This window comes from Sesamum indicum, linkage group LG5 (genome assembly GCF_026168435.1).
Source record: "Sesamum indicum cultivar Baizhima isolate 11 linkage group LG5, ASM2616843v1, whole genome shotgun sequence".
NCBI lineage: Eukaryota > Viridiplantae > Streptophyta > Magnoliopsida > Lamiales > Pedaliaceae > Sesamum > Sesamum indicum.
The window spans coordinates 4,652,350-4,663,958 of NC_142661.1; the positions used below are offsets into that span (position 1 = coordinate 4,652,350).

The 11,609-nt window shown below is 33.9% G+C and overlaps 1 long non-coding RNA gene across 1 annotated transcript; it reads left to right on the forward strand.

Moving 5' to 3' along the window:
* The first annotated feature begins 4,310 nt into the window (after positions 1 to 4,310).
* Positions 4,311 to 10,419, forward strand: LOC105179711 (uncharacterized). The gene is made up of 3 exons (XR_849339.2): positions 4,311 to 4,462; positions 4,593 to 4,736; positions 10,158 to 10,419. It is a non-coding gene; the product is annotated as an uncharacterized LOC105179711 (long non-coding RNA).
* The last annotated feature ends 1,190 nt before the right edge of the window (positions 10,420 to 11,609 follow it).

The window sequence follows — 11,609 nt, forward strand, 5'->3', positions numbered from 1 at the left end:
ACTTTTGTTTCGGGTTTCTTTTTAGTTGTAATAAGTGTAATAGGTTAGGGAGGTTTAGTTTTATTTTTTGTAACAATTGAAAGAACTACCACAGACGATGGAGGCCTATGGAGGAGCCCATGGGTTGGCCCATGGAGAACAGGCCCGAAGGACGGAGCCCACGAAGGAGATGAAGAAATAAAGAGAGATTACAAAGCCCATACTATGTTAATGGGCCTATCTTAGACTAACCATAGATCTATTATGAGCTCAGTAGATCGCATAGGCTATTGGTCTTATGATTATCCAATAGTGGCGTGCTAGACTTTTATTTTTGCGTGCCTTGCGTTTAATTAATATTTTTAATATTCAGAATATTATGCATGAAAAATATTAAATATGATGAGGTCTCGGTCATATAAATAACAAATAACCCTCACTTGGTTGGACCAAGTTAAATTATTAGACCCAAAAATGGAAATAAACAAAGGATTGTTATTAAACGTCTTTCATCCACTATAATGTAGTGAGGAAGTTGATTTCACCCATACATGGTCTCACGAGTCGTGGCACGTTTAGATTGAAATGAAGATGCACTATTATTGTGAACGAAGTGAATACACACCTATTTCTCTATCTCATTAGTCGTGAGGCAGTGGTAGTCTGCACTATGATTTGGTTGATGGGTCGGGTCTAACACCAAGCAAAGTGATTCGCTTGGAGTTCTCGAAATCACGTGAAAAAGGTGATTCACAATATCTTAGGGATCTAGTAGGTCGAGAACGGTATTTGATACCTCCCACAAACCCACAAGCCCACTAGTTCCATGTGAATTGCAAAAGCTCGACATCAAGAATTTCGCTTGTCGATCCTAAGCCCACTAAGAAAAGTGTTTTCGGTAACCCATTTGAGAGTGATGGTTTTTGTAGAAATATTGGGAGGATTAATGACTGAAGTCCAAGTCCTTAACTTGAACATAATTTTATGATAATCTACAAATTTAACATCATACTTGAGGATAATAAATTTGATGGAACAAACTATTCAAATTTGCTGAGAAATCTAAGGATAATCTAAGATTTCGAGAACTAAATTTATGTTCTGGGTAAGTCTCTATCTCGCACTTTGGCATAAGGGTTCCTGCTAGGAGAACATCTGACGTTCGAGAAATGTACTTAGTAGCACGAGGACAACTGGATAGTATGCAGTATTATACTGGGCATGATGAGTAACATGATCAAGAAACAGTACGGGAGGTACAAAGATGTATGGTCAATAATGTACCTAATGAAAAACTTTATGTGATACCGTACTGGCATATCAGAATGCCGTGACAAAGGAATTCTTAGGTGCTAGAATAGCTAAGGGATTGTCCGTACGAGAGCATCAAGTGATGATGCTATCCCTAATAGAAAAGCTGAAAGACCTCCAGGCTGATTTCGAGAATGAACGTGATCTTACAATCACTACGGCATTTTTTGATCAATTTATTAACAATTATAACATGAATGGGATTGAGAAAAATCTTCATGAGTTGATTAATATGTTGGTCCAGTACGAGGCAACGATTGAAAAATCTATATCTGGGAGTACTGGTGGGAGAGGCTTCGACCTCTAAAGCAAATGGCAAGGGTGCCAAATGGGAGAAGAGGAAGAGTGATGAGACTTCTTCGACTGCTTCTAGCACTTCAAGTCATCCTATTATGCTGTGAGGCGGGGGTAAAGGAAAAACGAAGATAGTTCGTCAGTCAAAGATACCAAATGATGTTTGAATTTATTGCTGGCCAATGGAAGAGGGAGTATCCTGAGCTCCTCTCCGATGAAGGTAAAATCTTTAATTGAGTATTAACATAATCTCTATTCTACTAATGGTATTGGATACCACTAAATTCATAATCTGCGAATGGTTTGCAGGTGATGATGAGGAATATAAAAGTTGAAACAAGAAGGTCCTAAGCCTTGGCGACAGAAGGGCTGTTGTTGTAAGACTAGGGACATAGTTAGGCTTAGTGGTGATCATGTTAGAATACTATTTATGTAACCTAGCATGATCGAAATAGTGATTTCAATTATTGTTGGACAATTTCGATTTCGTATTTTGGTCAATAAGTCTTTAATGTAACATTAAATGGGAGATGTCTACTGGGTGAATTATAAAATTTATATTATCTCATAATTGGATTATGCATAATCATGAATGAAACATACCGTTCTGGTTGGACAATCTGTTCTAGCTGAGGATGAGAAAGAGTGATGGACTCAAAGAGCATTAGAAATAGGCGATTTGGATCCATTAGCTTTCAAAACCTTTTCTGAGAAAGACAAAGAGCACAAAAGCATTTTGTAGGTCAAAATGAGCTTATCAGTTGCACATTGGATTGGATCTAATGTGATATTTGTGGGCCGTCCCCGGCCCTGCAGACTCCAGATGATGCTGGAGCATCTGGAGCTGCACCGATAGCTGATGAGACGATACAACAGTCTGCCACCCTGGCGGCTGCTCCACCACTACTATCAGTCCCCCCACTATCAGCGCGTCCAGTACATCAGCCTCGATGATGCAAGGTAAATTTGTTTATCAATTCTTTTAGTATTATTTCATATTCAAAATGTCTAATGTAACATGTCATTTTAGATCTGACCGCCGCTTTCACGAGCACATCAACAGAGTCGTGACGGGGACTCTTTCCCCATCCGTCGCCATGTCTGAGGTAGGTGCCGGAAGAGTACCAACATTTGTGGTTTCAAAGCATGAAGGTAACCAATTTTAAATTGATTATGTTGTATCTAATAATCTATTTATTTAATGAAATTTACTAACATTTTGTTTAATTTTATTATTGTAGATGACTTACTGGTGGGACTGTTACGATTAGTCCATGTTCTGGGTGTTCCACATGTTAGCCGATAAGTAAATCCGGAAGATACTTTCCGTCGCCTTGTCCATCCTAGTCAGGCCACTCTGGCTGGCCAACAAGGTTTGGCTCCGGCTCCAGCTCCAGACGTATTGGACCAGATAACTTGCAGCGGGAGTCCTTATAGAATATGGCGAACCGGGTGGCAAACGCCGTGGTGTCCTCAACTGTATATCCGGGGGGGGCTTCCTCTATCGACATGCACAAGAGGAAGTTGGTAAGTAAATAATAGTATTGGAGGAAAAAAGTGGACGGCGGTTGGAGCGGGCCGAGGGCGTTGGTGGTGGAGGTTAGTAGCTAATGTATTAATATTATTTTTTTAAAAAAAATAATTCTTGCTTAAAAGTGTTAATAATTTTGTTTGTTTTGCAGGAAATGTTGTAGAAACTGCTAGAGGATGGTCAGCCTTAGAGGGTTGGATATTCCTGAAGCTGCTTTATTTTTGTAATATCCAACCCTCTAGTCTTTGTTATTGTTTTTGTTTTTTTTGTAAGTGTCTATTATATATATGTGTATATATATATATATATATATATATTGAGATTAATAGATTCAAAAGTGTCAATTGATTTTTCCTTTCAAAATATTTGAAAGTGATATGTTCTATGGTGGCAAAGAACTAAATAAATTGGTACAAAAAATTCTTACGCACATTAGTATATCTGTATAACTTTAATATAATTGCAATTCAATTCCAAACTTAAATTACTCGACTACAGTTCATCAATGAAATCCAATCCTCAAAGTGTAATAATCACTAAAATTATGAATCAAGTATGTAACATTTATCTGTACCTATCTTTATATACCAAATCATTAATTATATTTTTCAGATTAAAACACACCCACCATACATATTTCTTTCAAAATATCCGAATTTCAATAGATCCTTCGGTAAAAATATAGTCAAATTTCAAGAAATTTAAAATGATTGAACTTGCAAGAAAGGTATACTTCATTTTTGGGTGTCAACTTTTGAGTGTCAATTTTAACTTCATCACTACTTTAAGTTTTTTAATTTTACTCAAAAACTGGAGTTGTATATAATAAAGACAAATGTTTGATTACAATATAACAATACGTACATATTGATGAACTCTTTAATCAATTTTCATAAATATTAGCTCTTTTTTTTTTTTTTTTGCCTATTATGGAAGAATCTAATATAGAAAATAATTTATTGTATTGTATTCATAGATAGCATCAATATATACATTTGTTTCTAAAAATGCTTTCTGTCTAATTATTACATAATATTAAGTAATAACAAACTAAAAAAGAAGAAATTAATAGGAAAAAATGATCAGAAAAAGACAGAACGTAACTTCCGAGGCTTCTGCTACCTCCTGTCGAGCTTTGTTTTTTGAAACACTCACACATACGGAAACAACATTTACGCACACTTTCTCAGTCAACCACTCACACTTCACATTTCCTCACGCTTTTCTCGCTCAAACACTCTCACTACAGAACACTGTTCAAGTCCATAAAGTACTACGCTTAGAGAGCCCTAGGAACGTTACATTTGAATCCTTCGGTAGCCAAAAATGGAAGAAAACTCCAGAAATGTAAGATGAATTTTGTGCAGGCAACTCCATTATTCCTTTTCTCAATCATTTGATTCTTTCTTTTTCCTTCTTTAATTCTTTTTACTGAATCGATTTGTTAATTCGTCATTGCCGTATAATTTTCCAACAGAATTCTTCAAGAACATACACTAACGATTTTGGCCGGATTATTTCATCCGACCCAAATTCAAATTCATCTTGTGAAGATTCCGGTGATGTGCTGTCGCCGGATCCCATCTCTTGTGCTCTGCCGGCAAGATTAATGTAGCCTCAGGTACATAGTTAATTAATTTTCTTTTTGTTTCTCCAATTGGTTTCTATTTAATTTCCTTTCCTGTCAAAGTTTAAAAATAAATATTTAATTTTTTAATATATTAAGAATTTTTTTCCATAATTAAGGTTAAACAAGAAATCTGGAACCCATTCTTGAGGCTATAGAAATCATGCTTAATAAAACTTGTCTTTTCTTTTTTCCTTATTTTTTAATATATTTTCTTACCCTGACCAGTACCTGCAGTGACTAAACTCATATTTGAAAACAGTAATTTTTATTTCACTAACTTTACCTTATATTAAGCACAAAACGGGGGATGAAGAGAAAGTGCAAAAGCAGTGGTGATGACCTGACCTAGGCTCAAACCAAACCTGATTGTGCCTGTTTTTTTTTCTTTTTTTTTATCAAGATGAGATACTTTTTTAACAAACTTAAATAATTTATGCTTTTATTTTAAATAAATAAATTATAAATTAAACCAAACAATCAAAACTACAAATAGAACTAGCTAAGACCATATAAAGACCAAAAAAGATTTAAAATAAATTTAAAAAAATAACAATGAATTTTAGTGAATTGTTGTACTAATATAGAAGTAGAAGAATAAAGGTAAAATTTTTAGAGTTTCAAAAGTATAAAAAATAGAGAATAGCTAAGCTAAAAAAATAAAATAAAACTTATATGTCATGTATTATTTTAAAAAAGAAGTGCCTCGATTAGGTCGGTCCGCTAACTTGACCCAGGGTTAAGAGCTCCTAGGTCATTGGGTTGGGCCTATCCGAAGTATTGATACTTGGAATTAGCCCAGGATTGGCCTAGATTCGACCAACCAACTTTTGTTTATTGGGTCAATCACATCCTAGGTTGAGTCCCTCTTGAGCCCGACTCTTTAGGCATCTTGATCAACGACTAGCAACCATGTGTTTAGTCCATGACCATTGAATTAACATTAGTTTCGTGGAAGTTTCTCAATTACAAGATATAATGTGAGATCCCTATGACCAACAAAACAAAATTATTAGTAATTTTTATTTTGGGAAGCACGAATATGAATTCTCTATGCACAATGAACAAAAATAGAGGAAAAAAAAAATAGTTGAGCACATTTCATACATCAACAACCATTATAATTGCTTGTTGAATGATGATAATATGATTAAGAAACCAAATGATTATTGCATCTCTTTGACTCGAAATCTGAAGATTTGATTAATTAAATAATTAAAATTTAAAACTTGGGGAGAACATCCCAAATTTGGATATCTACTTGACCAACTTTCATTTTGAGAAAATATAAACGTTTGACGGTATTATAGAGAAAATAGAATATCACAAATGCCGAAATATTTTGTGGTAATGATAAGAGTACGAAAGGAGGAAAAAGAATAGTAAATAAATAAATAAAATTAAAATTGAAAAAAAAATAAAACCACAAAAAAAGATTGCGACCTCAACTTAGAGTACTAACTAGCATGCTCATGGTATAATATCTTTAATTACATTAATGGAGAAGAGAAGACATTAATTAGGGTATCTTCCATAATTATTTACAGTTTTTCTTATTTACTATGATTTGTTGACAAAAACTTTCTCATTCTGTCATGTTTGGAAGTCCCATAAGTTATTAATTGTTGCCACTATTGTATATTCTCTCTTCATCACCATACATATATTATTTTTTTTGTAATAAGTCTTTTAGTTCCCAACATTGGTTTTCCATGCAATGATTTAGAAGGCGTTAATTCCCTTACATTATCCTACTTGGCACAAAATTGGATCTCTTGGTATGTCGTTTTTCATACTTTGGACAATAAATGTTACTTTTAGTATTTCTGATCTCGGCTCTCTGATCCATCTGTCTATTTAGTGTTCTATACATCTTTCTCAATTTGCCAACTTTTTTCATATCGAAAGTATATTTTCTTTAAAAACTCTCAATCAGGATATCTTACTTATAATTACATTTTTGAACCTTTCAACATAACCAATTTTTGTTGATATATAGATCCAAATTACTCTATACAAATAATATAATCCAACAACGAAAATTTGATCAATGTAACTTATTTTCTTTCAAATTTGCTCATGTAGATAAGCTAGTAATACTTTACACTAAGCATGAGATAAAGTAGCATCTCAGCACACTTGATTTTTAATCACTTCATAACAAGTTGAAGAGAAATTCAAACTTTTACAAAGGTTTAGTTAGCACTGAAGTCTGTCAATAAAGAAATAACCCATGATCAAGATTGGAGCTGTTGCAAGTAGCACTGAAGTCTGTCAATAAACAAATAACCCATGACTAAGATTGGAGCTGTTGCAAGTTGAAAGAGCCATTTATAATACTAGGTAGAGGACCGCTGTCATGAAGTATTTCATGTGGATTTGGAATGAAAGATATCGGGTAAGAAAGGCGGCAATGCATCAATCACTACCTACAGATACAAATGGTGGTGCAACATATCATTATACGGCAAGAACAATGCTATATCCACGTAGCATGGTGATGATGCAATTTGTGATGAAGGTGTTGGTGACCAAAATCTAAAAAGTGGCCAACTTAGAGAGTGACAATATTGAAACAACTCTATTTGGGCATGCACATAGGGTGGTAAAGATGCTACAAAAGTGGTTGTGGGGAAGCTAAGACGATTAAATGACCACAAAAAAATTCATATTGATGGTGGTGGGTTCCATGATATACCAAATACGGGCAGATTTTGGATAGGGCTATGCAGTACAGTGGTTTTTGAATCAGGGTTATGTCATTTATGTCAATTTTAATAGTTATAACCATTGGTGAGATGATGGTATGAATACAAAAATGACATACTGGTAACCCATGTAAACTCTTTTCTAAAACAAACATTTTATGTCGCGGTAATGCTAAATGAGAATTCTATAGACAAGTGGTTTAGCGGCCCTCATATGATTGGCAGTTGGTTTCATGACCGCCATCCAATGCGCAACCCAACTGGACGATTATCAATTGGTGTGTAGGCTTTGTTGTGATGTTCAAGTAAATGTAAATATACAAAATGAGCATAACAAAGTAGAGGGAAAATAAGAGAATACTCATTTTATTCACTTGAAAATAATATTACATGACATCTATTAATTATCAGAATAAAATACCTCTCGACAAATCTAATTGGTTTTTTGGTCATTTATTCTAATAAAAAGGTTGTAGGTCATTGGGTTGGGCCTATCCCAAGAATTGATAGTTGGGATCAGCCTAAGATTGGCTTGGATTGGACCAATGTACTTTTCTTTATTGGGTCAATCAGACCTAGGTTGGGTCCCTCTTGAGCCCGACTTTTTAGGCATCTTGATCATCGACTAGCAACCATGTGTGTAGTCCACGACAGTTGAATTAACATTAGTTCGGTGAAAGTTTTTCAATTACAAGATATAATGTGAGATCCCTATGACCAATAAATCTAAAATAGTACTAATTCTTAATTTTTGATTGAAGAATATGAATTATCTATGTGTAATGAATAAATATAGAGGAAAAAATAGTCGGACACATGGCATACATCAATATCCAATATAAATGATTGTTGAATGATGATAATATCATCAAGAAACCAAATGATTATTGCATCTCTTTGACTCGAAACCTGAAGATTTGATTAGTTAAAGAATTCATATTTAAAACATAGGGAGAACATCCCAAATTTGGGTATCTACTTGACCAACTTTATTTTCTGCAAAATATAATTGTTTGAGGGTATTGTGGAGAAAATAGAATATCAAAGAGGTGGAAATATTTTGTGGTAAAGATATGAGTATGAAATCAGGACAAAGAATAGTAAATATATAAATAAAATTAATATTACAAAAAAAATAAAATCAAAAGAAAGGATTGTGACCGCAACTTAGAGTACTAACTACCATGGCTCACAATTTAATATCCTTAACTATATTAATGGAGAAGAGAAGACATTAATTACGGTATCTTCCATAATTATATACATTTTTTCTTATTTACTATGATTTGTTGATAAAAAAGTTTCTCTGTTTTTCATGTTTGGAAGCCCCACAAGGTACTAATTGTTTTAACTATTATATATTCTCTCTTCATCACCATAAATATGTATACATTTTTTTTCTTGTAATAAGTCTTAGTGCACAACATTGGTTTGCCATGCAATGATTTTGAATGCGTTAATTCCCTTATATTATCCTACAAGGCACAAAATTGTATCTCTTAGTATTTTGTTTTTCATACTTGGGACAATATATGTTACATTTTGTGTTTCTGGTCTTGGCTCTCTGATCCATCTATCTATTTAGTATATTCTCTACATCTTTCTCAACTTGCCAACTTTTTTCATATCCAGTGTATATTTCCATTTAAAACTCCCATTCACGATTATCATACATAAAATTACTTTTTCCAGCCTTCAAACCAATCCAATTTTCGTTTATATAATTGAAGGTCCACTGCTTACTAAAATATTTAGATTAAAAGTACTCTATTCAAATTATATGATCCAACAACAGAAATTCGATGACTGTAACTTCTTTTCCTTTCAAATTTGCTCTTGTGGAGAAGCTAGCAATACTTAAACCAAGTATGACATAAAGTAGCATCTCAATACGCTTGATAATTAATCTCTTGATAACAAGTTGAAGAGAAAATCAAACTTTTACTAAGGTTTAGTTATCATTGAAGACTGTCAACAAAGAAATCACCCATGACCAAGATTGGAGGTGGTGCAAGTTGAAAGAGCCATTTATAATACTAGGGAGAAGACCTTTATTATGAAGTATTTCATGTGTATTTAGAACGAAAGATATCGGGTACGAAAGGAGGCAATGCATCGATCACAGGATGCAAATACAAATGTTGGTGCAACGTGTCATTATTCATCAAGGTGCCCAAAATCTGATGTGGCCAAATTGGAGAGTGACAATGTTGAAACAACTAAATTTGGGCATGCACATAGGGTGGTAAAGATACTACAAAAGTGGTTGTGGGGAAGTTAAGATGATTAAATGACTACCAAAAAAATTCATATTGATGGTGGTAGGTTCCATGGTATACCAAATACAGGCAAATTTTGCATAGGCTATGCAATACTATGGCTTTTATCAGGGTGATGTCATCTATGTCAATTGTAATAGTTATAACCATTAGTGAGATGATGGTACAAGTACAATGATGACATAATGGTAACCCATGTAAATTCTTTTCTAAAACAAACATTTTATGTTCAGTAACTAATACTAAATGGGAAGTCTATAGACAAGTGGTTTAGCGGCGCTCATATGATAGGGATCTTTTAATTAATACCGTTTGGCATTCAGTTTGTGAAGCAACGATTCTTCAACATTTTTTATGGTTTCTAGTAGCCTACAATTAAACCTTCAATATCAATATGATCGTCGGAATTGATGAATAACTGGTTGCAGGTCAACAAACGATTGCAATAACATTTAAATGCAAGTGGTGTTCCTATATTAAGAAGATTATACATGTGTTCCTTTGGAGTTTTAAGGTGCGAAGGTGTTGCAATTATTTGGTAGTTTCTTCCAGTTGTAGTTTTTAATAGCAGATTTGGTGATAATGATAGTTCACCATTAATGGAGGCGAACAACAACCTTCTTGATTGAGGGACATATACGTATCCTTGTATAGTTTCTTGTTCTATGGTTTTCTGGGACAACTTGAAACAAGCCAAACACTTGGGTCATTGTTTTTCAACTTAAACGATCATCTTGAGGGTGCATCACCGATTATAGTTGTTGCTAAAGCAAGTGTACTTAAAAGACAAAAAAGGAAAGGTGATTTAAATGTTGATGACACATGGATTCACTTCCCACAACAACTTCGTACCATGGTGCATCTTAAGAGAATCGTAAGAGGTGGGAGCATGCAAGGTTGTGCAAAGTAACCAAGGAGATGTGGTAATTGTGGTTGTGAGTATTTACATTATCAAATGATCATTTTATCAAAGTTTCAAATTGGGTGAAGAATATAATTTGTAAAGTATCTAGATCGAAATCAATGCTAAAAATATTTCAGCATTGATGAAGCCACAGCATAGAGGCAACTAGTGGTTGCAGCATATTTTGGCAAAAACTCATTCAATCAAAAGAAGTTTAAGATGTAATTCTTTTTCCACTTTCTGAGAAGGGGATAATGTGGTGGACCACCTAACAAATGAAGCGTGTGATAGGGTGATAAACTACATATGTCATGGGAGTGGGATATCCATGCCACTCGAAAGATCTATCCACTCAAAAATATATTCATATATATACACACACATATACATAAATATATACATATAAAAAAAGACATGATTTGACAATGATTTGATAATGAATAGTAATTTTTGTCTCCCAAAACACAACATTAGACATACAATATTTATTTTGTCTTATCTCCAAAAATAAACCCAAGCATACATACTATCTCTAACACACTTATTTATCTTTATTATTCTCTCTCTATCTCCACAAAACAGAACAACACACTCAGAGAATGAATCCAAACACTATGGTAAGATTTTTTTCTTCTGTAATAATGAAAAGTTTCAACATCTTCTGTTCATGTATTTGTTGTATTATGACCTCCGCAAAACATCTTTCCTGTTTTTGAGAACATCATTTCCAATTTGTTGAACAGAATGATTAAACAATTCAGTGGAACATGTCACGCCCTAGCCCGTTGAGCCAATTGGATGTAAGAATTACCTCTAAAGTCACCATGTGAATCCTAATATTCTATTATGGCAACAAGCCGAAAAGAGATAACAAATGGATACACTTGAATTCTTTGCCCAATGCTTATATGTTGCTATCTTATTAGTTTCTAATTTATATGGAATGGGACATCACAATCATTGGTTTAGCTTCCGA